The following is a 26,660-nucleotide window of genomic DNA, read 5'->3' as shown; positions in this document are numbered from 1 at the left end:
CCAATATATATTGCCTGCTTCCATTTCGCAAAAAGCCCACTAGCCATTACAATCTGGAGATAAGAATGAGGTCCCACAACTTCATCATTTTTCTGGTCATATTGGAGAGTACTGGCTATTTTCATTTCGTCATAGGATAGAACTGTTGTTTTTTCAAAATAATTCATATTCTGCCCTGCAACATCCATTATTTGTATGACATCAGGCAAAACACCTTGTCGCAGTGACAGATTTGAAGCCCACCTTTGAAGCGATGAAATTCCAGGTAAGGGAATATTCATTTGTTCTCTAAGCTATATGTAACACCTTTTAGTAAGGTATCTAATAGTGAAAGCATTAGAAATGTCATCAGGTGACCATTTCACATGTTTTTTTGTTCATGATTATGTCTATTTGATTTTTACTAAAAACCCCTGAAAGTACTTTCTGAATTTTGTGATTTAATGCAAGAACTTTCTTCTCATCCATTTCAGCACATATTTAATTTTTTTTTCCAATTGGCTAATCTGTTTTTTATATCCTTCAACTTCATATCTACTTTGTAAACATTGCTCTTTGAGTTTCTTATTTTCCTCTAGAACTGTGTTATAATTTTTAAGTAGAATTTCATACCTCGCTTCCTCATTCTGCGGCTCAGGTTCTGGTACTGACTCAACCACTTCATTAATTTCAGCATCCTCTTCTAACATATTGTGAACAATAGTTTTTAGATGTCTCTTCTCCATTCTTATATTTAGAGGTGATACTGTATTCTGAGACTGTTCTGGTGTTAAATTTAATGTTGGAACAGCTGAAAGTAACACAGAATTAATAATTATAATTAATAATAATAAAGATAATGATAATAATAATAATAATAATAATAATAATAATAATAATAATGCCTATCATAATAAGAGTATAAATAATCAGTTATGAGATAATTTATAGGCAGAGCTTGATAAACGGGACTTTATAATAAACAGGAATATTCAAAATTCATAAGTAGTAAAGGGAGAACACAAGTTATAGATGATAACTTTCTTCACAACAGACATAATACTTGATTTTTTTTTAATTTCTTTACACAAATTTTAAACGTAATTAAATTATTAGCCTTACCAGTTGGTTTTAAAATCCTTGGTCTTTTTACTTGAATACCAAGTAATGAAGCCCTGAAATCCAATTCAAAATCTTCCTCTTTAAAATGTAGTGAGCATATTCTGCTGGTATCAGAGTTAAATTTATCTTGCCTTTTGCACGCTATTATCCATTGTTTCCTGATGTCTTCTCTTTTAGGTAAAAAAAAAAAAAACATTTTCACCTTTGCTTTTGTGGTAAAAGCTTTTGCAGATAGCAACAGCACATCTTTGGTCTGGCATGGCTGAAAATGGACTAGGACATTAGGAGGGAACAATACTATGTATCATTTTCGGTATTATTGTTATACATATTATTTTATTAAATACATGGTGTACAAAATTATTGAAATTTAAAAATAATTAATTTACTAATTTTTCCATAACATAACAGCGATAAAATAATAATGGTATTAGATTGAAATAGTATAAATTAACATCGCGCGGGAACGTAAGTTTAATGTTTCCAAACGAGCCGTAATTCATTTAACATTAGTTTAAATCATTTATAACCCAGGACTTCAAGCAATTATTCAATATTTATAAGGTCAAAACATTTATGCTATTAAGCAATTCAAAAAGATCACTCAGAACACATTTAAATGACGCTATACGCGGGAAACGTGTGACGTCATTGACGATCCCCGCTCCCCGCTCCCCTCAATAACCCTCGTCATCAAACTCCATTTTGAGGCAACCTGCCTAATTTGGAGTCAGGCCAAAAGGGAAACATTCAAGGAGGAAGGTTCGGTCCGGTGCTGTGGATTGAATTCGGCGTAGCTCAGTGGTCAGAGCGCTTGGTATGTAGAACCAAGGACCCGGGTTCGATCCCCGGCGCCGGAGCGAATTTTTCTCCTCAAATATTAATTGTCAATATTACAGATATTATTCTGTAGGACAAATTAATAAAATATCTTTAATAACCTGTAGAGAGTTAAAAAGCCTTGAATTACACTCACAAATGCATCATCTGATTTCAAGTTTTTTTTTTTTTTTTTTTTTTTTTTTTCGCTGTTATATATACTCGCTTTAGCATCTTTGGTCATATTGCGAGTTAATCTTTGGTTGAAATCCGAAGGCTTGTGTACTATTGTTGAGGCTGGTTCTATTGTTGTGAACTAGATGGCGACTGTACTGTATATGTATTACTGATTTGTTATGAATATGATTTCCGTGATGAATGAGTCCCAGGGATGTTGTGGCCCGAATTTCCCGACATTTGCCTTACAGTTGAGGGAAAACCGTGAAAAACCTCAACCAGGAAATTCAACCCGACCAGGAATCGATCCCGAGCCCTCTGCGTAAGAGACCAGCATGCTGACCCTTACACCACAGAGGTGGTCTATTTCAAGATATTATGTGTGTCATTTCGGATAACAATGAAGTAAATCAAAACGTGTTTTCAATATTAAGCAAGGCATCTGAAAGCGATTGTACATTATTCATGCCCGAAATTGACCATGACTTTTATTTTATATACGATACTGTCCACTTGTTGAAAGACATAAGAAATAATTTTTTGGATACATACAAAAGATTCATTATCAATGCAGAAGGCAGATGTATCAAGAAAACTGAAAACTTACTTACTTACAAATGGCTTTTAAGCAACCCGAAGGCTCATTTCCCGCCCTCACATAAGCCCGACATCGGTCCCTATCCTCTGCAAGATTAATCCACTCTCTATCATCATATCCCACCTGTCTCAAATCCATTTTAATATTATCCTCCCATCTACGTCTCGGCCTCCCCAAAAGTCTTTTTCCCTCCGCCCTCCCAACTAACACTCTATATGCATTTCTGGATTCGCCTACACGTGCTACATGCCCTGCTCATCTCAAACGTCTGGATTTAATGTTACTAATTATGTCAGGTGAAGAATACGATGCGTGCAGTTTTGCGTTGTCCTCCATTCTTCTATAACTTCATCCCTCTTAGCCCCAAATATTTTTCTAAGAACCTTATTCTCAAATACCCGTAATCTCTATTCCTCTCTCAAAGTGAGAGTCCAAGTTTCACAACCATAAAGAATAACCGGTAATATAACTGTTTTATAAATTCTAACTTTCATATTTTTTAACAGTAGACTAGATGACAAAAGCTTCTCAATCGAATAATAACAGGCATTTCCCATATTTATTCTGCGTTTAATATTCGCCCGAGTGTCATTTATATTTGTTACTGTTGCTCAAAGGTATTTGACTTTTTCCACCTCTTCGAAGGATAAATCTCCAATTTTTATATTTACATTTCGTACAATATTCTGGTCACGAGACATAATCATATACTTTGTCTTTTCGGGATTTATTTCCAAACCTATCACTTTACTTGCTTCAAGTAAAATGCCCGTGTTTTCCCTAATCGTTCACGTCATCCGCATAGACAAGAAGCTTATGTAACCCGTTCAATTCCAAACCCTGTCTGTTATCCTGAACTTTCCTAATGGCATATTCTAGAGCGAAGTTAAAAAGTAAAGGAGATAGTGTATCTCCTTGCTTTAGCCCACAGTGAATTGGAAAAGCATCAGATAGAAACTGGCCTATACGGACTCTGCTGTACGTTTCACTGAGACACATTTTAATTAATCGAACTAGTTTCTTGGGAATACCAAATTCAATAAGAATATCATATAATACTTCTCTCTTAACCGAGACATATGCCTTTTTGAAATCTATGAATAACTTATGTACTGTACCCTTATACTCCCATTTTTCTCCAATATCTGTCGAATACAAAAAATTTGATCAATAGTCGATCTATTACGCTTAAAATCGCACTGATGATCTCCAATAATTTTATCTACGTACGAAGTTAATCTTCTCAAAAGAATATTGGACAAAGTTTTGTACGACGTCAACAAAAGTGATATTCCTCGAAAGTTACCACAGTTAGTCTTGCCCCCTTCTTAAAAATATGTTCAATTGTCAGTACACTGGAAAGTAACCTCAAAGTTAGTGGATGATTTTGTAATTGTCATTACTGTATGCCTATTATATTAGTTACGCTTTTTTTTGGAATAGTGTAGATTAACACTGGTATTACTTTTATTAACGATACTGTGTACTTTCACCTATTTATTTTGTGTCTGTATGTGAACGGAATGCTGCTAGTAGTACTCTGAACGGAATGCGATCGGTTGATTCAGCTAGGACTCGTGACGTCACGCTCTTCGTGAAAATATGGAGAAGCCTTCTCGCCAACGAGTTAGATACTATAGAGAGGCCAAAGACCTCAGAAAGTTGAAGACAATTGAACATTGGTCCGCCATGTTTCGGTTAGTCAAAACAAAGAGGCGTGGCTCGGATGTTGTAGGAAATGACTGTGATGAAGTTAGTATTATTATGAATTGAGTTACATATTAAGACTATGTTAATAAGTAAAAACTAAAATACACACAAAACTTTACGTTTTATAACAGCTGTAGGCCTATGTTTTATTAGTTTCACTAAATATAGCCCAGATATTAAATGACAAGCTATAATCGATGCAACCAAAGCAAAGCACCTAAAGACGGATGAATTTAATCGGCAGAAGAAAAATAGATAATTTTTTGACTTCGTCACAAATTTAATTACCTTACAGCTAATCTAACCTAATATGAAATTATGTAATTCAGTGCTCACCAGGTGATTTCAAGAGAGACGACTTATGTAACTAATAGGAGTAAAATATAGGAAAGGTAGTGGCGAAAATTAAAAAAAAAAATCCAGTAATTAAGTTATTGAGAAAAATTCATTTGAAATTGATAATTAATACAGAGAACTTTTGAAAACTGCGATTATTAAAACTACAAATAACCTCTTAGCATGCCACATAATAATTAAAGAATGACACTAATAGAAAGTTACTCATGATCATAACTCACCACATTTATTGAAACGATAAGATACGATTAACATTGTTATCAAAAACAACAGGAGCCACAGCTAGTTACACTTCTTTTCGCGTGATGGAGAAATCGTGTAGTCTAATATAATTTGAAACAAATATTGTCGCGTGATGGAGACATCGTGTAGTCTAATATAATTTGAAACAAACATTGATCTCACACGTGTCTCGCAACTAGGCAGAGACTTTTGCAGAATGAAACTGTTCTTACATTATTTTGAACAATAATGACAAATTGTGTGTGATGCAAGTGCTAACTTTCCTCTTTGTTAACAAAAAGAGCCCTACGCATTAATAAAACGAAAATTGGAGTAGGCCCTATAAACACAATAAATACTAAACTCTTCATGGTACAAACTTATTAATACAGATATTTCGCTTATGCTCAGTCTGTCTTATCTTATAATTCTCTGCGGCAATGATACCTGTATTGAGAGGGTTTAATTATCCAGCAACGAATATTATGATTTACGGTACATTTCATTGAAATCCGAGGGAATGAGACATTTTTGAAAATTTTAAAGTCTTAATTATTACTTTTTCATTTATAAATCAGCTTTTTACAAAACCTATAGCGAAATGTTTAAATTAAATATTGATGTATCTGAAAAATATAATAATTTATTTTATTTTACCTGGCAGAGTTAAGGCCTGCTCTTCCACTGACCCAAGTCTACAATTAATACAAATACATAATAATAATAATAATAATAATAATAATAATAATAATAATAATAATAATAATAATAATAGATATGTTGTGAAATATTATTATTGAAACTGTATCATACAAGAATATGAAATAAAGTATTCATTGGAAACTACGGAACACCTTATTATTCAAAGTCTCCCGTTGTTTCCGTTTGGTACATTGCAACCAAATTACTACTTGACATAATTTCATATTTGTAATAAGTTTAAGGTGTTTTGTTGCTTCTGTTTGTGCAATTGTATGCTGCACACACAGCCGGCATTATTCCAGCATTAAAAATTCTTTTAAACCAAGCTTACAATGTCAACACATGTACCAACTCGTTGCAGTGTACCTTTGATAAGCACTCCTTGCGGAGGCTGGCGGTACTATAGACCGCCATGTTTTTTAGGGAACGATCCATAGTACTGTTGGCCTTCGCAGGGAGCGCTTATCAGAGGGACACCAGCGCCAATTGTGTGTCTAGATATATAACTACAAAGTCTTTGGGCGTGACGAAGGGAGAGGGGGAAGTAAAGCAGCTGGTGACTGAGGGGAGAAATCCAGAGAATTCGAGAGGCGCCATCTTCTGGGCAACTGTAGAAATTTCCAGCATCGTACTTTCTCGAAACTATGGTTTAGTTATAAATAAGGGATGCAAGTGAGCTGAGAGTGAGTTAGTTGCAGTTGCAGTCGTTGCTAGTTTTTGGTCAGCACCCAGTCAGTGTAGTAGTGAAGCCAGCTTCGAGACCGGAGTTCGACTTGTGTGAGTGTGTCCGCAGCTGTGTGAGTGCAGTGCACCGCAGTTGGGGGACCTGAGTTCGAAATTCAGTAGACTGTCTCTGAAGGTCTGGGGTTCGAGATACTGTGAACTCAAGTGACTGAGCTAGAAGAACTAGCCAAGGCAAAAAGGCAAACGAACTGAGAGCTGACAGTTCTGTGTTGTAAATAGTGCTTTGTGAACATTAAGATTAGCAGTACATTATTGTTCTCAATAATCCAAGTAAACTGTCATTGTCGTCTGTGGAGTGCAATAACGAATACTGTGTTGTTGTGTGGAGTGGAAATCCCATTGTTGACGAGAGTGTTTACATTGAATTATAGAAAGTGATTATTGTTCTTTTGGATAAAAGTCTCATTATTGTATTGTATTAAAGTTACAATATTATACTAAATCTTATTTTATACACAGAATACAAATACAATATAAACTCGCAATAAGTCATTTTTCAACATGAAGACTAATATTCTGAGAGATTTATACCGGTTTTTTTAGAAATCAAGAGATTGTTATTTCCACAACGCATAACATACTAATTGGCAACGTGATTATACAGTTAGCATTTCGCAGTAACATATTTTCGGACATGAACAACAATATTTTGAAAGACGTATATTTTAGAATTAATACAGTGTTATTTCTAGTCGCCTTACGTACATTCACATGTTACATTAGCAATATGGCAAAAGTATCATCGAATTGCTTTTTATGTATGTAAAATCTTTTTTTTTTTTTCCTACTTCTTTGTATAAAATATAGTTGAGAATATTGAAACACGGAGTTTTTAAGTTAATGTCTGCAACTTTGAGCGACTGTCCTTGAACTTAATTTTAATATGGCCATTACAACTGCTAGTCGCACTGAAATTGCTGTTACTTATAATCGAAAGGTATGTTAGTAGGTATCATAGGAATGCGTGGGATAAAAACTTCTTCTACGTTCGTTTCGCCAGTTAATATTGTCATTTCTTACGTTCTGAATGAGTTTTTTCACACAAATTCTTGTTCCATTGCATAATTTTGGCGGGTCAATATTTTGCAATAGTACTATTGATGATTCAATATTAAGTATTACATTATATAGTAACAATCCTTGTGGTTTCAAAGAATTCAAGAATTCAGTTGGATAAAACACAGTCTGCTCACTATCTACAACTGCGTAAATATACTTATTGCATGAATTATCTAGCCTTCATGATGTGTATCAACAACGTTATTTAATTTCGTGTTATAATTTCCATGGTCTCTTGAAAGTCGATGTTGAATACAACAGACAATAATAAAGAACAATTGACTATAGAAGATTGCATTTTAGTATTATACATGAATGTTTGATCGTATTTATTTTTATTTTTTACTTTTTTAATTAATTTAACGTCCATTTTAACAATTTTAATATACCCTAAGTTCTTCTCCTGGTTATGAAGGTTAAATGTGCAAACTTTGGCACATATTGGCCAAAGCGTGTAGATTTGTATTGAGAACATACATACATACATACATACATACATACATACATACATACATACATACCCACATTCACTTTTATATGTTAAGATTTAGTACGTATATTATAAACACACATGAATATAATCCGTATAAAGAAGGTTGTTAAATAAATATTAATGAGAGTGTTGTCCAAGGCCGCCTTAAATAAATGCATAGTCATTTGTTTTATCTTTATTACTCGTATATTAATCTGAAACGGCAATGATATAAAAAGCAATGTTGTTTTAAAACAGATATATCTTGCCATTTGGTAATGCAGAATTTCTGCACGGAAATATCATTATGTACGGTACATCATAGTAATAGCAGTCCTATCAAAATTTTTCATTGAATAAAACTTACCGGAAATCGTTTTTAAAGGAACTTTTGTTGTGTAATATTCTTCATAACCATCAATAATGCACGAAATATTTCGGTTTATTTGATTCAGGCTCCCTTATAACACCCCTTTTAAATAAAGTATTTTGAATGACATATAGCCTAAAATCTAAGTTAGAACAAACTTAATTTATATTCCAATTTTCATATAAATCGGTTAAGCCATTATCGCGTGAGAAGGTAACAAACATTCAGACAGACAGGCAAACAAAAATTTCAAAAAAGCGATTTTCGGTCTCAGGCTGGATAATTATAATTACATATCTTAACACCAATTATTTTTGGAAAAGCGAAAATTACCAGAAAAAGTTTGGTTACAGATTTAGTATTGGTATAGATGTATATTCCATTAGCTCATAAGTATTTTGCGATTTTATTTGGTGGCATGGTATATCTATACTAATAATAAATCTGTAACCGAAATTTTTCTGGTAATTTTCGCTTTTCTAAAACTAATTGATGTTAACATGAATAATTAATCATCCTGAAACCGAAAATCGCTTTTTTGACATTTATGTTTGTATGTCTGTCTGTCTGGATATTTATTACCTTTTCCGCGATAATGGCTGAACGGATTTCGATGAAAATTGGAATATAAATTAAGTTTGTTGTAACTTAGATTTAGGCTATATGACATTCAAAATACTTTATTTAAAAGGGGGGTTATAAGAGGGCCTGAATTAAATAAATCGAAATATCTCGCTTATTATTGATTTTTGTGAAAAATGTTACATAACAAAAGTTTCTTTAAAAATGATTTCCGATAAGTTTTATTCCAAGCAAAAGTTTTATAGGACTGATATTTAAGAATATACAAGACTTTTAAAATAAGAACACAATACATTTTCACAGCTGCCTCAGATTATAGCATCGTTGTTCCGTAACTCCTATGTGCAAAATATACAATTTTTCAGTAGGAAGAAAAAACAGATTTATTCATTCTATGGCAGTAGTAGATAGGAGATCGTGGATTCTTACATTTTCGAAAGAAAGGAATATAATTACATATAGGAGATTGTATTATTTGCTGTATAACTATTTAAGTTATTTAATAGGGCAAAAATCTGAAAATCGATGTCACATAGGAGTTATTGCAGGAACGACGTCGATGGCTATAATGAAATAAAAACAAATGATTCCGTCTATTTAAGGCGGCCTTGACATTTATCAATATTAATACACAGAGAATATTTGTGTGTTTTTATGAAGTAATCTCAGAAGCTAATTTGGATAATTCCTGCACTATTTGAAATTTTTAGTTTCTCTAGATGGATGTAATACTACATATTATGAGAACTGAGGTAAGATGAAAATGGACCTTTACGCACAGAAAACTTGATATTCTGTCGAAATATTGTATAACTTGATTATTGCAACTTTATTTGGTCCACATAAAATACTCTAATTTTATACACTTAAATTTCTTTTTGTTCACAGAACATAATAGTTAAGAGTTCTGTCGTAAAGATGAGTATTTTTACTGGACCATACAGTCTATAATAAATAAGCATTTTGCCATAGAGCTCACTGGAGCTGAGTTATTTTGAAAGGTGTCACGAAATGGCGTTCTTGCGCTCATAATTTACCCATATTCGTTTCCTGTGTTTCTTAAAATAATATTTATGTAGGATACCTCATTTCTTTATTTGCATAAACAATGATATACAACCAAGCGAGTTGGCTCAGACGGTAGCTTTTGAGACATGCATTCGGGAGGTCCCGGGTACAAACCCCGTGGCCGACCAATCTGACTGGGGTTTTTCATGATTTCCCTTAGTCATAAAGGCAAATGCCGGATTGGAAAGATACATGCCATGATTCATCATCGCCTCAATTACCAATACCAAAAACATTAATCAAAGTCTATAATCAGTTACATGAACACAAGCCATCTACAACAGAATAGAAACAGGAACTCAACAATAGTAAAAAAGGCCTACTCATATTACCCACACATTCTAAACATGCGACATGACCACAGATGTTAAGGCGTGAATAAAATAAACTTAAAAAAAAAGATGCACAGTAAGGTTAACATAAAAATTATCTTCGTACACAATCAACTGTATTAATTTGGAGTGATTTATTAAAGGATGCATTTAAGACTAATTTAGAAAAATGCTAAACAAATTATCCTTGCGCCAAAAACGGATGTTCTCTGAACCAAATGATCATATTTTAATTATTTGCATGTAATAATAATTAAGAAACATGTTAAAGGAATTATCATTGCATCAAATGAGTGGTCTCTGGACCAACATGATTGCATTTTAATTATTTAAATACAATTTAAATTAAGTAACATATTAAACGATTTATCCTTCTATCAAACACGAATGTTCCCTGGACCAGATTCCTTTTTTAATTATGTAATTACTTTATATTTATTTCTAACAAGTGCAGCGGAGCGCACGGGTACGGCTAGTATTAAATATTGGTGTTTAGGTATTTAGACAGTGCTTGTGTATTTGTACAGATCATTGCAAGCATGCTAAAACAAAAAGGAGTACTCAGTGGATGTGAGACAAGCTGTTTTAAACGTTTTGAAGAAGGGAAAATCGCAGTCTAGCGTTGTTAAATATTTTAGTATATCACAACAACTCATGAGTGTGTGGAGTCGACGGCAAAAACAAGAAGGGTCAGTAGACAATAAGCCAACGTCTGGTCGTTCTCTAAAAACAATAGTGAGGGATGACAGAATCATTTGTAAGCAGTCAGTCGGTTGCTGATCCACGAAAATCGGCTCGACGAATTAGGGAGATCTATAGCAGCACCATGGACTGAACCTACATGTCTCTACTGTGAAACGTAGCTGATTTAAATGGTAGACGACAATTACGAAAACCACTCATAAATCCAAAAAAATAGAAAGGCCAGGTAAGATGTTGCAAAAATGTATCAAAATGGAACATTACAGACTGGTATAAGGTGTTATGGACTGATGAGAGTAAATTTAATTTATTTTCTTCTGATGGTGTGCATTATGTACGTCGACCATAAAAACCAAAGATACAACAAAAAATACTAGGTACCGACTATTAAGCACGGTGGTGGTAGCATCATGGTGTGGGGATGTTTTTCTAGAAACTGAGTTAGTCCTCTAGTCCAAACAGAAGGGAATATGGATCGTTTCTTGTATAGTGACATTTTAGAAAAGAATATGGTTCCACATGGGAGGAAGAATATGCCACGTAAATGGATTTTTTAGCAGGACACTGATCCAAAACACACTTCTATTTTAAACATTTATTTGCAGATAAAAAAGAAACAAACTTTTGGATTGGCCAAGCCAGAGTCCGGATCTTAATCTTATTGAACATATCTGGAATAAATTGGATCGACGTGTTCGTCGTAGAAGTTACTCAAATAAGGATCAGTTCTTTGCTGCCTTATTGGAAGAATGGTCAAAACTTCCACACGAGCGATTGCAAAATCTTGTGGATTCAATGCCAAACAGATGTGTGCTATGATCAAAGCTTGAGGATATGCAACGAAATATTGTCTTTTTTCTCAGAGCCCAGAATATTATTGTTTTATTATAACATACTTGAACTTACAAATTACTTTTAATCCAGAAGAATTTTGAATTATTTTTACGCAAGATAACTCTGTTTAAACTAAACGTATTTTCACGCTAAATGGATTAGAAATATATACTTTTCAAATCCACTGGTATTTTTTTCTATTCAATACTTATCTTTATATAATTGTGACATACGCTTCCTACAAAATACTTTTAAGCGTTACTGTAATTCGCTTTTTTAGCGATCAATTTGGCTCAAGAGCGCTTACGTTAGTTTTACAGATATCTCACGCACCGTCACTCCAACAAATAAATGATAAAAAATGCAATCGCTGCAAAAGAATTTGTTAAGAAAGAACTATAGCAGTGTAATTTATATCTTGCATTTATTTCTTCAGCTTAATGTTGCTGTGGAGGAAGTCTTACACAACCGAAAACGCTTTCTATGTTGACCATTCGCATGTAGTAACGGAGATCAGACTGTTCCATCATTAGCGATTCGTTTATTTTTCAAGAGGAGTAACAAATGGATTAATATTCGATGAACGGCGTACAGATTGTGGAGCAGGCCTCAAACAAATGAACAGTATCGTGCTGCACGACATGCAAGGCATGCATAATTCCTCATCACGTCAGTGCATCATTTAAAGGCAATGACATAGCCTTGTCAGTGAAACGAACATATCACTTATCGGTGTTCATCTACTCGTGAATAATGGCCTTATGTCATTATAATTACAGGCAGAGAGGCACTACAATTTCTCGATATATGATTTAAAAATCGAAGGTCTGATACTTGACAGTCTATAGTGTTCATTATAAAATATTCTCGCAGCCTACCGCTATATTCTCTCTGCTTTCATTTATGAGAGTGCAGGATGTGGCAGGATTTGTACCTCTACGCAGAGGGCTAGGGTTCAAGTACTGATGCGTAAATTTTTTTTATTGTTAAATTTATTTTATCTAACCATAATTAGTAAGAAATTTTGTAGTATATTAATTTGATTTATTAATTACTGCTGTGTTTAATGATGTTTTTGAAGTCATAGCAAGTTAATTGGTATAGATGGCTTCATTAGAGGTTTAGAGGTCCTGAATAGTGTCAGTAATTGGGGGGGGGGGCTTTGTGTAGTCCTACAGAAAAGGCTTAAAGTATGCTCTGCACCTATTTATCACGATGTTCAACTTTTGTTCACAACTTCCAACTTCCAGGTTTCGTTATATTATCGAGAAGACGCAGTTCACTTCTGAATTTTTCTCTAATTATTTTCTTCCAGGATTCGCACTTCGATTTGTCAGTTTCACCTCTGATTTGCCATTTTTTAATATCTAATCTGTAGGTGATATGTAAAAGACATTCAAAACAACGAATCCAGGCGTGAAATTTGGAGAGACCAAAACCATAAGTTGTGGGGTGAGTAACGTTTGTGTCCTTATTCATATCTTTGGGAAGTGCACTGTATATGTAGCATTTCTGAGACGTCTTATCCTCTGTTAGGACGTTACAAACTTTACCATCAACCATGGTCATAAGTAGCTGTTGCTGCACTTCTACTTGTTTGTCCTCAATAAGCACCATGGTAGGTTCCAGAATATGAATTTGCGTTATATTTTTAAATAGCTTTCCTTCCTTCTATGGCACTTTAACCAGCGGGACAGAATTTTCGATGAAAAATGGCTGATGGCGTTCTTAATTTTATTTTCAATATCACTGGGAATGTCTTTCAGTCCTAATGGAGCTATAATATTAATTAAACCTCGTTATTCCTTGATTCAGACTACTCCGGTACCAAACTTCAAAAAGCTGCCGGCGGGGTATAGCCCGCCACGCCACTGAAAATAATTAATACCGGTTAGGTTCGCAGCTATACGCTACCACCCAAACAATATTTCACACATGAAATGTTGTCGGAATATAAATATGCAATTATTTTGACAGTTACTAACGGCTAATATTTTGTAACTAATATTAAAGCCAGAGTTTATAGAAAAATGTATATAAATATTCTTCATTTGAAATAAAGGCCGTATTGGATGTTCTAATTGAGTAATTTAGCGAAATTACACATTATATTGAAGCACATACCTGAATTTACAAATTCCATGTCAAAGAATACAAGAAAACATAATTTACTAGCTCTTAATATGACTTTGAACAAAGCGCTCTCTATTGCGACTGAGTGTGGATTCAACACTATGCGGATAGCAATGTTTACGCTACTGTAAAACAAATAAATATCCGGGAGAAAGATTGCGCGTTGTCTTCACAAGATGTCTTGTACAGTTGGGAATATAAATTCATAAAAAAATATAGTGAAATTAATAAGTCGAAAAAATGAATTTTGTCCAGCTAGATTAGGAAAATTGCACACTGTGCGACGCCACACCTTCGAGCTTTTCTGGGCATATTGTTACCAAGACACAAGCCAATGCTTAGGATAGCTTAGGGCAGTGGTTCTCAAACTTTTTAAGTCACCCACCTTGAAGGATATTAAACCCCATAAGTTAAATTAGTACACTCTAATCACTGATGCAAAAGTAAATACTGTATGATTGTATGTTAATAAAAAAATACTATATTATTCTAATTAAGCACATGTTGAAATTTTGTTTAAATATTTTGTACCTGCCGAACTAATGTGATGGATAGGCCTGTCGTGTCTGCATAAGCTGGTGTATGTTGGATTCAGTTGAAATTAACTTGAGTCGTAAACCAAGAGTGTGCATCAAGTCTATTTCCGTAATTGCTTTTCAATTGAACTAAAGAGGAAAATCCTTTTTTCACAAAGATATGATGTTACGAACGCCAAAAAGTTGTTATATCTGAGTGTAAAAATTTAGTTTTAACGTCAGAATCACAGCTAATATCACACAACTGTTCTCTTAGTTTGACTGACAAGTTTGAACTTTCGAAATATAGGCACCGTGCATGGGTCTCAAAATCGTACTGGTGGCGCCGCACAGTGTCACAATTCCTAATTAACTACAGGCTCGCAGTCATTCACTAGTATGTGTGATATAGAAATTACATGCGGCTTTCTGCCAATAAAAAGTTGTAATATTAGTAAGAATGGGTTCATTGCTTCATAGTGTTCTGCCCAAGGGCAGGTCTTTCACTGCAAACCAGCAATCTCCAGTCTTTATTTATTTTATAGACTCAGTGGAAAGTTCAGTACTGCTAGAGGAGTGTAAAAATGTATCTACAAAGTTCCTGAAATATCAGTGAAGTTGTTTGGCATTTAAATCAGATTTCAGACCATTGAATGAGGGTGAAGAGTCATATTACAAAAACATTGATATACTTATATTTGATGTCATGACATGTGTAATATTTGTATGTATAATGTCTCTATAAATTACGTATTTTTAATGTGATTTAATTCTAAAAGTAGTCTTAATTACACTTCCTGAATAATGGGCGACTGCAAATTCTCTAAAACACAACACACAATGAACAATATCATCAACATACTACCTCTGATTGAGGTTCTGGATGATATGTAAATCTGTTATCAGGCTGTACATCTCACTTGACGATATATGTCAGAGGAAGAACAATATTGTTTGTATGCATACGAAGTCTGACTAGTGTAATTTGTAGCTAGTCGGCGATATATGCAATGGAAGGGAAAAGGAACTGGCCACTCTACCCCATGGTATTCTGGCCTAGTTGCCTCATAAGTGGTGCCTTGTTGGTATCACTTATGAGGTTCAGACTTCTCTTTGGACAGTTGAATAAACAACAAGATCAACATGCGTAAGCAGTTCAATTGATAGTTTTTGTAAAATGTTATACTGTATATTTTAATTCGCAGAATGCACCTTTCAACATGAATTCGAACAATGGCAACGCTGTAAGTAGTTTCGACTTCTTCAGCTGTTAATTTATCATCGTGAAGATACGGTGGAGTAACAACAATGATCCCTTTATCGGAGAGGTTTGTTATTATTCCGGGAAACCCTGATTTCATCACCACCTTCTAATAAAGTCAATAATCCGCAATCAGTTGTTATGAATGTGTCACTCGATCTGCCTCGGTAGCATTTAGATTTGAAGGCCACCATCTGATCCACATTGGGTGGCTGTTCCACTTCTGAACAATAAGTCATTCTACATGTTTCAATATTGCAGACATTGTTTCCTGAATACTTTCTCTGCTAGGCCAAAACCCAAAATTACAGTAACCATTGTGGATGTCAACAATATTAAAGTGGCGGTAAAAATACATTATAATTATAATTGTACGATTAACTCCGAACATCACCCTCATAGCAGAATACGACAATCCAGTTTTCATTTTAATTGGAAAATATGAGTAGACGAGTTTCTTTACTAATCTTACTCTTGGACAGAATTTTTCGAAAGCTTTCGATGTGAAATTCACTAATAAAAATGGCAAAAATAATATGTATGGTCTACATCTTGGGGCGTTTCGACTATCTATGGTAGCTATTTTTGGGTTAAATGTTAGAATTGGAAATATTTCTTATTATGATTCTACGGGTATGATTGTGTTTCAAGGATTATCAAAGAATTAGACTCGGGTAAAAAATGTTTAGGAGTTTTTCTAGATATTAAAAAAGCCTTCGATACTGTAGACCATAATATACTCACTTCTAAACTTCATGCCTACGGTATTAAAGGAATCGCTTTAAATTTATTTAAGTCATACTTGAGCAACAGATCCCAATTAACGAAATTTAACGACCAACACAGTGAAATTCGTAATATAAATATAGGTGTGCCACAAGGTACAGTTTTAGGCCCACTACTATTTTTAATATACATCAATGACTTGCTCAATATTGATATAGGAAACACATCTGGAGATATATTTGCATATGCCGATGATACAGCCGTAATTTTTAGTGGATCGAATTGGAATGATGCCTACTTAAATGCTAATAGAAGTATAAATGTAATTAAGAAATGGTTAGATGAAAATTTGCTCTCATTGAACATTTCAAAAACAACTGCAGTTCCTTTTACATTAACGGCTTCTAGTCTGAGAAAAATTAAACTCGATAAGGATACAAATTTAAAAATACACAATTGCAGTAACATAAACTTGATTGATTTTAATTGCTCTTCCTTGACAGAATCCACGCAAGTAAAATACTTAGGTGTTATCATTGATCAACATTTGAGATGGAATAAACATGTAACATATTTATGTAATAGGTTACGGAAAACAATTCACAACTTTGTAACCCTTCGTGCATATATGCCGATCTATGTTCTCCGTGTTGTTTATCTAGCCTTGTTTCAATCAGTCATTCAATACGGAATAATAGGATGGGGGTGGAATGACAAAGACTATCTTAACTCCATTAATATTACTACAAAAACGTATCATCAAAATTTGTCTGCATAAACCACTTGATTATCCGACACAATTTATTTATTCTGAATTCCAAGTACTAAAAATTGAGCAAATATATAAACATACATTACTAACTTATTTTCACAAAAATCGAATGAATTTTATAACTGAAAAACATATACACAACACCAGAAGAAATGTCCCAACTCTTTTGGCAGAACCTAAATGCCACACTACAGCTGGATTAAGACACAGTAGGAATTATGGACCAAGACTATACAATTCAGTATTGAAAAATAATCCAGACCTAAGCAATTTACACATTCTTAAGTTTAAAAATAAAGTGAAAATGTTTGTATGATATTTGGTAATTTTTATTATAATTTTTTTTAATGTTACTAGCATTATATGGTACTAATTTTTATTGTATCCATCTGATGCATATAACCTATAAGATAAAACATTGTAATAAATATAAATAGATCATTTTCTTAATTAATAACAGTGTATATCTCCAATAAATGATTCCTTAGCATAGCCACAAATACACTTGATTGTACTTGTCACTAGAAAGTTATTGAAATTTATATTTTCCCCGCCATTCATAAAATATTTTGATATGATACCTCTTGCACAAAAGGAGAGATCTATAACTGAAACTCGATTAATATATTTCAGTATTATTTGTATTTATCCTGGTAATAATGAACAGTTTGACTCGTAGACATTTTGTTTTTACAGCATTAACTTCCCATGATTGTACGAGAAGATTCGAAGAGAACGGCAGTAACGTAGACTTTCAGCTCCCCACTACTACCATTAATGCACAACACAATGTCAATACGGCGGTTGCTGTCGTCTGCGATACAACGAACTTTTCTGTTGATTTTCGAGTTTGGCATTTTTTCCGGTTATTATATGCTTATTTAAGTTGTGTTAACTCTCGCTAGTGGTTTTATATTTTATTTTATCCGTCTTAGTATTTATTTTATTATTGTAAATATTTTTGTTTTATCACTATTATTATTATTATTATTATTATTATTATTATTATTATTATTATTAATGAATTATTTTGTATTACAATCTTTGTATAATTTCTGTCACGATTATTCTATTATTAATATTATTATTGTTATTATTATTATTATTATTATTATTATTATTGTTACTATTATTTTATATCATCATCATTATTATTTGAACCCTGTAAAATTTATGTAGACTACTGGACTGTACCCGAGCACGAGCATATGCTCATTTCGGGTATCTATCCAAATGTAAATTCAAATGTAAATGGTAAATAAATTGTAAATTGTAAATTGTAAAATTTGGCAGCAATTTTAACAATATATTCGAAACCACAAATGTCACTCCCATTAAGTCTGGTAGTTGTCTCATATTTTATTGTAGAATAATCGGAAACCTTGCATTTCATTAAACATATCATCTGTTCCAGAACGCTTGTCATAACATTTCTTATGTGACTTCAGTTCGGCATGTAATGGAATAGATACTTGAGTAGCCAATTCACACAATTCAATTGTGAAAGAAAAAACAAAATCACTAAGAATGGTTTCATTTACTTCTGCCTATATGGCTACTTCATTTTTCGAAATAACACTTGTTGAGCATTCGCCTTCCATAAAACTGAAATTTTCATCTTTCCTTCTTCTTTATGTATCTCCTTCGTACATTTCCGGAGCTAGTTGAGATGAGGCAGTCTTTTTCTTGTAATCTTTTAGAAAAATACTGGGAACGGTATGCTAGTTTTGGGGGTGTTCTGATCTCGTTCCCAATAAAATGAATACCGCAAATTCTTGCTGCGGGTGTTGGTTTCCAAGGTGAACCATCAGCACTTGTAATCAAGAATTAAATATCGATATGAATACATTTAAAAATAAGTATATTATTATTTATTGTTGCTAATATTATACATAATATATATGTAAAGAACTCAGTAGTTAGGCCTATTTACTTTTTGAAATTTAAATGATAAATTCCTGTCGTTGTTAACTTAATGATTATTTATAAACGCAATACTATATACATTCTATTTTTATATCAGGCCTAGTATGTAATAATACTATGAGTACAAGCAGTGTAGCCTTATTTACTTTCGTCTGAGTACTGCATGGATCCACAATTAGCGTCGTTGCGCTTCAGTTTTCTGTTTTGGGAATGAATAAAAACAATATCGGTTGGTGTGTTCCTATAAGCATTACTACACTCAAGAACACAGCAATTTGCATTACCTTTCCGCTTTTTAGGATCATCCATATTTCTAATCATTTAACCTGAGATGTTAAGTATATTCATACGCTTCAAGCACAACTCTATCGCTGCTGTCCCGCAGTTAGTAACAACAGTCGCCACCAGAGGAGCTATATCAAATCAAGCTCAACCCGACCGACTCAGATTTCTTTCAAAATTTGAGGGTTTGTTTTACCTGCCGAGCTAACTAAAACTGTCGAGTTTCATATGTCCTGTGCTTTTCGTTTTCTGTCAGTGGCGTGTCAAACATGAAGAAAAATCATATTTTTGTAAGCACGCCGCTTCAGTTAAAATTATATATCTCAACAACGTCTCCATATAAATTTACAAAAAACTGGGTGATACATTCTTAATATGTGATAGTTTTTATTGCTTATATTGTTTTCTGCATGTGTTCAATTACACTAAAAAAACATGGTGAAACAATTTTCATATATTCATATAAAAAAATGCGGGGTTTCAATTTTAAGGAAAAAAATATATAGTACGCCTCAATTAGTGATATAATGAACTGATAAGTTTCAACTTGAAATCATCATAGGTTACAAAGATAAAAATTATTATGTCACTGCAAGCTTAAGCTAACCGTATAAGTTGCGATAATTATGTCCCACACATTCGTTGTATTTAATTATATTTGATCATATTCTTGAATGTCGGTATGTAATTTAACATGTAGTATATAATTCGAATTTGTTTAATTATTACCTCAAATAAATTATTGTCACATGGATTTTGTTAAACCTGAAGTTCTGTAAGAAATGCTTACCTTTCATTGCTGATATGAAATAGCCTGATCATCTTTCCAGACAGGATGCTGCGTTGTTTTAGCTGCATTTTAAAACTACTTAGCAAGTATAATACCCATCTTAAACAGCAGGACTGTATGAAACTTAATGTTCCAGGCACTGCGGTGGATTTTGCAAATCGAAGAACAAACATTTTTTCCTCTTCAGTATAGCTCTTTTCAGTCACATAAACGCTATTAATGTGTGGGAGATGATCTCTTGTCCAGTCATACAATTTCCTAGGTGTAGTTATTTATGTTTATCGGATGGTCTCTGCAAACTAGCACAAGCCGCAAACCTTTTAAGTGTCCCACCTACAACGTCGCATGCTCTTTTGCCATGCGATATGCAAAAATAATGCAATTCTGTTGGAAATCCAAAATCTTCTTCATGTAATGTGAGGTTCAGGAAATTTTTTTCTATTTTTATACTGAGCAGGAATCCATCGGAGAAATACATAATTTTTGTGGTGAATTACAGATGTTTGTTTTAATGACTCCATTAGATATTTTTGAAACAGATGTACAGCTGTAATGTCATATTTCGGGCAGTGTGAAATTATTACCAGATTTTTAATAGCGACTGTATCGGTTGACAATTCGTTATACTATATTACGAAAGTATGAATGGTTGTCTGCACATTAGTCGTGTGATATGACTGAATTTCATCTTGGATTACGAAATAATAGTTTTCAGCGAAGTCGCATAACACAACAAGCTGGCATGGTTGTAGAAATGATTTCATATCATGTAGAAACTTACTTTGTTCAGATGATATAAATGAGTGAGTCAGTAAATCACCAAGTTTTTCCAAGAGACAGTCGAAAAATTTGTCTGTGGGTTTCATTATGGTCTCAAGCGTTGATCGGTCAGTCGTCATCCACTACTTGTAGGTCACTGATTCACTGAAGTTTTATTCGAAACATTTCTCTAAACCCTCTCTTATTTTGAATGGTTCAGGACATTCTGTACATTTCCTGAACAAGCAATTTATATGAGGAGGATTGCACACCATAGTAGCCATGAAATGTTGATAAGTTGGAAGGTATAAATAAAAATTTTCTAGAAATCCACGTAGGCCTGAAACTTTAATAAATTGCTTCCGGCATAAGTTTTACATTCTGGTAAGGACACAAACACAGACAGTATAATTCCACTAACTCCAGCTAGAATACAATTTCATGGTCTAAGAGCTGAAAATTTGGAGAATATTACCTTCATTTCAGGGTTAGAATTTTTAAACGCTGCATATAATTCATTTCTGCTCATGTGATTTACTCCCTGATTCTTTAATCACAACAAATATTTCTTACCAGGCATCATTCTGCTAATCTCGTTAGAACAACAGAATTCTTTAACTTTACCGGCAACAGCCGCGAGCAAGGGTTTTCCAGGTTTTGGATGTGGTGAACACAAAATTCCCTTTCCCTTTGCCAGGACTTTACCTTTCCGAATTATGTATTCGAAAGCTGAAAAAAAACTTTTTTTTATATTATTTACGCTTCAGCTTTTACGTAGTAGTGTTAAAATGGTGATTTTCTCACTTTTACCTGAATTTTGAAAATTTTCCTGCAACTGAGACAAACTTTCAGTATCAGAAAGGTCCTGGTTCTTCGGCGTCTTTAATATCGAAGAATTTATCTTTTACAATATTTTCAAATTTCTGTCTCTTATATTTCTCTTGTTGTAGCCTTTTTTGTTTAATAAGGAACACACCTTGGTCAGAAAGACTTGTATTTAATGAACTTACATTTGCTGTAGAATCGATGTATTCTTCATTACTGTAGTCATTCTGAGGATTCTGCGTAACAGCATCATATTATATTTTTATTTCTTTGCGACACATAGCGCACACCTTTTGTTCCTGTTTTGAATCAGGAAATACATTAAGCATCCATGATATAACACTTCTTAAATTTTTCCTCTAATTACCATGCCCTGATTTCTCGAAGGGATTGCAGCAAACATAGGCCTATAACTTAAAATGCGACTCCATTACATCACACAAAACTACCACATACTACAAAAACTAACGACACTGCACTTGAAACAGATCGCACATTTTGTATAAATTGAAGACTGTATAAACTGCCACTCATGACGGCCTGACAGATCGACAACGCAGATAATCAGACAAGTATGAACTCGCGCGCATGCAGTGTTGGTATAAGATGGGTGTTGCAAACTAATACATTGATATATTTTTTTACTGATATTCCTGAAACGTTTCCAAAATGAAACTTACACCAAGGGGAGAATACTCTTTCCTCTATAACATACATTTTTCGCGAAATAATTTATGTCCCGCATTTATAGATATTCAATGTTAAAATGTGTTTCGCGTGACCATTCAATAAAGAATTCATTACTTTGATGCAAACCTATCTTTATTGAAACGTATGATCCCTTAGCTTTAAAATAAGTCCAAGTTTAAGATTCCACCTCAAATAGAAGAGACGTTATGAATTATTTTTGTTGACATAGTATGAGACATTTTTACATTTTTTCTCGTATTGACAGAATTGCTGTATGGATATCGTGCATTATTGAGGGCTAAAATTTTACATAATTAATTAACTTAAGGTTCTTTACCATCCCACCAAATTTAATGACAATCTGAGGTGGTCGGGTTGGAAAGTCCACTTTTTTGTGTTGATTTGACATGGAATGGCCCTATAGGAATAGGTCTCGAATCCAATTGAATTCATTGTAATTTTCTGGAAAGTGATTTTCAATCTCATTATTGAGAGCAGAGAGATGGAATACACAGTATCATAAAAAACCGAAGGTAAGGAAAATCAATCTCACTTAGAAAATAATCTACTTTTGACGTATTCTAACCACAGATTGATTTTTTTTCTGGAGTAACTTGACTTTATCATACGCTTTGAACACAGTGATGATTGGGCCTTGAAGGGACAAATTCAGTTCATTTAGTTTGGAAAAATATGTCTGCCATATAAGCCAATGTGGCTAGCCAATTGTTATCTGAAAATAAGCCACGTACTCATTCTTACAAACATTAAAAAATAGTAAAAACTTCTTGCTTAAGTTTGAAAAGTCTTACAAGGACTTTACCCCTTGAAAGCCAGAGCACTTCTGTGTGAAGCAGGAGGTGCTTATGTTCACTATCAATTTCGTCCCAAAGAACAGAAAAAATCTCTCATTCAATGGGCGAGCTTTTTATGAAGTTTATCGCTTGAACTGCAGTATCGAAAACTGTTTTCATATCACTCGGCATGGTCTTACTAGCCAATGCTTCCCTGTGAATAAAGCAGTGTAGAACACTTATTGATTGATTGATTGATTGATTGATTGATTGATTGATTGATTGATTGATTGATTGACCCAAATCACATCTGGTGCCACTTTACGAACACTCAAAAACAGCACTGGCCCGTTCACATATCGCTCGACAGACATCGCACGTTAGCCCAACACATTTTTTCCAATCAGTAGTGTGCTTAATCACATATTAATTAAGAACTTCGAAAATACAGTCTGCTATTGTATGCGTGGATAAGTTTGCATAGAAAAGAAAATATTCATTGATCGTACCCTGATATTCATATCTAATGGAACAAATGAGATGAGATGAATTAACGATGTCAGTTGATTCATCAATTTGTAATCCAAAAATCTACTGTCTTTTATTCTCAAGCTCAAATTGATTTTTCACCCCACTATAGCCATTTCATTGATACGCCGATGCATTGTATCGTTAGACATGGGAATTAAATCTAACTGCTTCGCTTCTTTTTCACCGAAAATAACTTTAACAATATCCTTAACCACAGGAAGGATCAGTTCCCCACCTACAGAATGAATTTTTTTTAGCAAAATAGCCAAATATGATGATTTTAAAGCCTTCGAATTCAGTAACCCTACTTTAGAGACAACAGATTTTTCCCGTTAAATCACATTAATGCGCGAGCGAAATATTCTTCACGTTTATTTTTAACATCTGAATGTTTTGTTTCTAAGTGCCTTCGTAATTTATTTCGTTTAATGGAAGCATTTGAGAGAACTTCGTAACATAATGCACACTGTGGTTTGGGTTCGTCTTTATCACCACACCATGTAAATTCCAACTTCAAATAGTTCGCATCATATTTACGCTGATATTACTTCTTTCTTTTCGAGTCAATAGCGGAACCAGTCACACTTATATCAGAGCTCGAATCAGGGACACTTGATTCACGATCACTCCAGGGATTGTTAGTTTTACTCGAATGTACTTTTCTTTTTAATGTTCCCGATTTAAGCCACGCATCCATCGTTAAGTATTAAGACGGAAACACGTTCACTAATAAAAGGCTGACTAACTAATTTTTATAAAATCACAAGCACAATAATAAAGACAACAGGAGACTACTCAGGAAAAATTTAATTTTATTAGCAGTAACGTTTCATTCCCCATTATTATATTTAAATTTCAAGCTGATTAAAACTCACTGTTGACTTTTGTCAATTACAATTACAATATAATACAAATACACTGATGCCGATCTCAATTAAATTAAAAAGAGCGAATGCACGAGCCACAGTCATAATGTCCAAATGAAAATGTCCGAAGCAAAAATGTCCAAAGTGTAAATTGTCCAATATAAATATGTCCAAACCAAAAATGTCCAAACACAAAAATGTCCAAAGCTAAAATGTCCAAACACAAAAATATCCGAAGCTAAAATATCCAAACACAAAAATGTCCTAAGCTAAAATGTCCAAACAGAAAAATGTCCGAAGCTAAAGTGTCCAAACACAAAAATGTTCAAATGTAAATGTCCGAAGCAAACATTTCCGAACACAAAAATGTCCAGTACAAATATGTCCAAACTGAAAAATGTTCAAAATATAAAATGTCCAAACACAAATATGTCTAAACTACAAATGTCCAAATGAAAATGTTCGAAGCAAAAATGTCCAAAGGGTAAAATTTCCAAACACAGCAATGTCCTATACAAATATGTCTAAACCAAAAATGTCCAAACTGAAAATTTTCCAAAGCATAAACGTCCAAAATGTAAAATATCCTAATCAAAAACGTCCAAACGAGAATGGTCCAAATGAACAAACTTAAAAAGTAACTCATGTTACATACTCGGGTGAGCCATTCACGAGTGATTAAGTAGCCTATCATTAAATGGGGTCATAATACGAGTAATAAGTACAAAACAAAAATGTCCAAATATAATAAAACTATTTCCAAAGCAAAAATGTTCGAAACGAAAATTTACGGTATACTACCTAAATACCACCAACAAGAATTTAACGTCAGCTATGAATTGAAATTTCTGAGGAAATTCTTCAACAGTGGAACAAATCTATTATATATAATTTGAACTGGTAATGGAAATTACGGGAAAACGGCTGGACGGATTTTAATAAATTACCCCTCATTTTGAAGCTTGGAACTCAATGTTTTTCGGAAAAATAGTAGTTTTCAGTGAAATGTCAATTTTTAAACATAATTTTCCTATTTTCCAAAATCCATCTGTCGTCAGTTTTGAGAACTAGTTAATAGCATTCACGGCCGACTTGATATACCCTTGGCTTTTTTTGTAAAGGAGAAGCGAAGCGAGCATCAAGTCGGCAGTGTTGCATTACAGAATAAAACAAAACACATACTACAGTAAACAATATTACACGAAGACCATAATCTGCAAGAATGCTGACATATTTAGAGCTCAAATTAAATTGGTTATTAAAAACTTAACTTACTAAAAATACAAATCTAGGCTTTCAGGTAATGCTCCCTGTAAAGCAGATTTGAATAATTTCAAGGGAAAAATTGTTCCGGGGCCGGGTATCGATCCCGGGACCTCTGGTTGAACGTACCAGCGCTCTGCCAACTGAGCTACCCGGGAACTCCACCCGACATCGTCTCAACTTTTCCCTTTTTTATCCACACAACTCGCGTGGGCTGACGAAACGCCAGAGCACACAATCTCTGTGTGACTTGGAATTGTGGTTTTCTGTTAACGTACACAGTGACGTATATATTATGCAAATCTAGGCTTTCAGGTAATGCTCCCTGTAAAGCAGATTTGAATAATTTCAAGGGAAAAATTGTTCCGGGGCCGGGTGTGGTTATAAAAGGGAAAAGTTGAGACGGTGTCGGGTGGAGTTCCCGGGTAGCTCAATTGGCAGAGCGCTGGTACGTTCAACCAGAGGTCCCGGGATCGATACCCGGCCCCGGAACAATTTTTCCCTTGAAATTATTAAAATCTGCTTTACAGGGAGCATTACCTCAAAGCCTAGATTTGCATAATATATACGTCACTGTGTACGTTAACAGAAAACCACAATTTCAAGTCACACAGAAATTGTGTGCACTCGATGTGGGTCTCTGGCGTTTCGTCAGCCCACATGAGTTGTGTGGATATA

The 26,660-nt window shown here is 33.9% G+C and overlaps 1 protein-coding gene and 1 non-coding gene across 6 annotated transcripts in view; both read left to right on the top strand.

The window, feature by feature from the left end:
* LOC138705106 (blood vessel epicardial substance-like) overlaps window positions 1-26,660 on the top strand; it is a 902,265-nt gene that overhangs the window by 726,327 nt on the left and 149,278 nt on the right. The window lies entirely within an intron of this gene.
* Window positions 1,889-1,961, top strand: TRNAY-GUA (transfer RNA tyrosine (anticodon GUA)). The gene has a single exon. It is a non-coding gene; the product is annotated as a tRNA-Tyr (tRNA).

Source organism: Periplaneta americana, chromosome 8, assembly GCF_040183065.1.
Source record: "Periplaneta americana isolate PAMFEO1 chromosome 8, P.americana_PAMFEO1_priV1, whole genome shotgun sequence".
Taxonomy (NCBI): Eukaryota; Metazoa; Arthropoda; class Insecta; order Blattodea; family Blattidae; genus Periplaneta; species Periplaneta americana.
The sequence above is the reverse complement of the archived record's forward strand: the minus strand, read 5'-3'. Positions and strand labels throughout refer to the sequence as shown.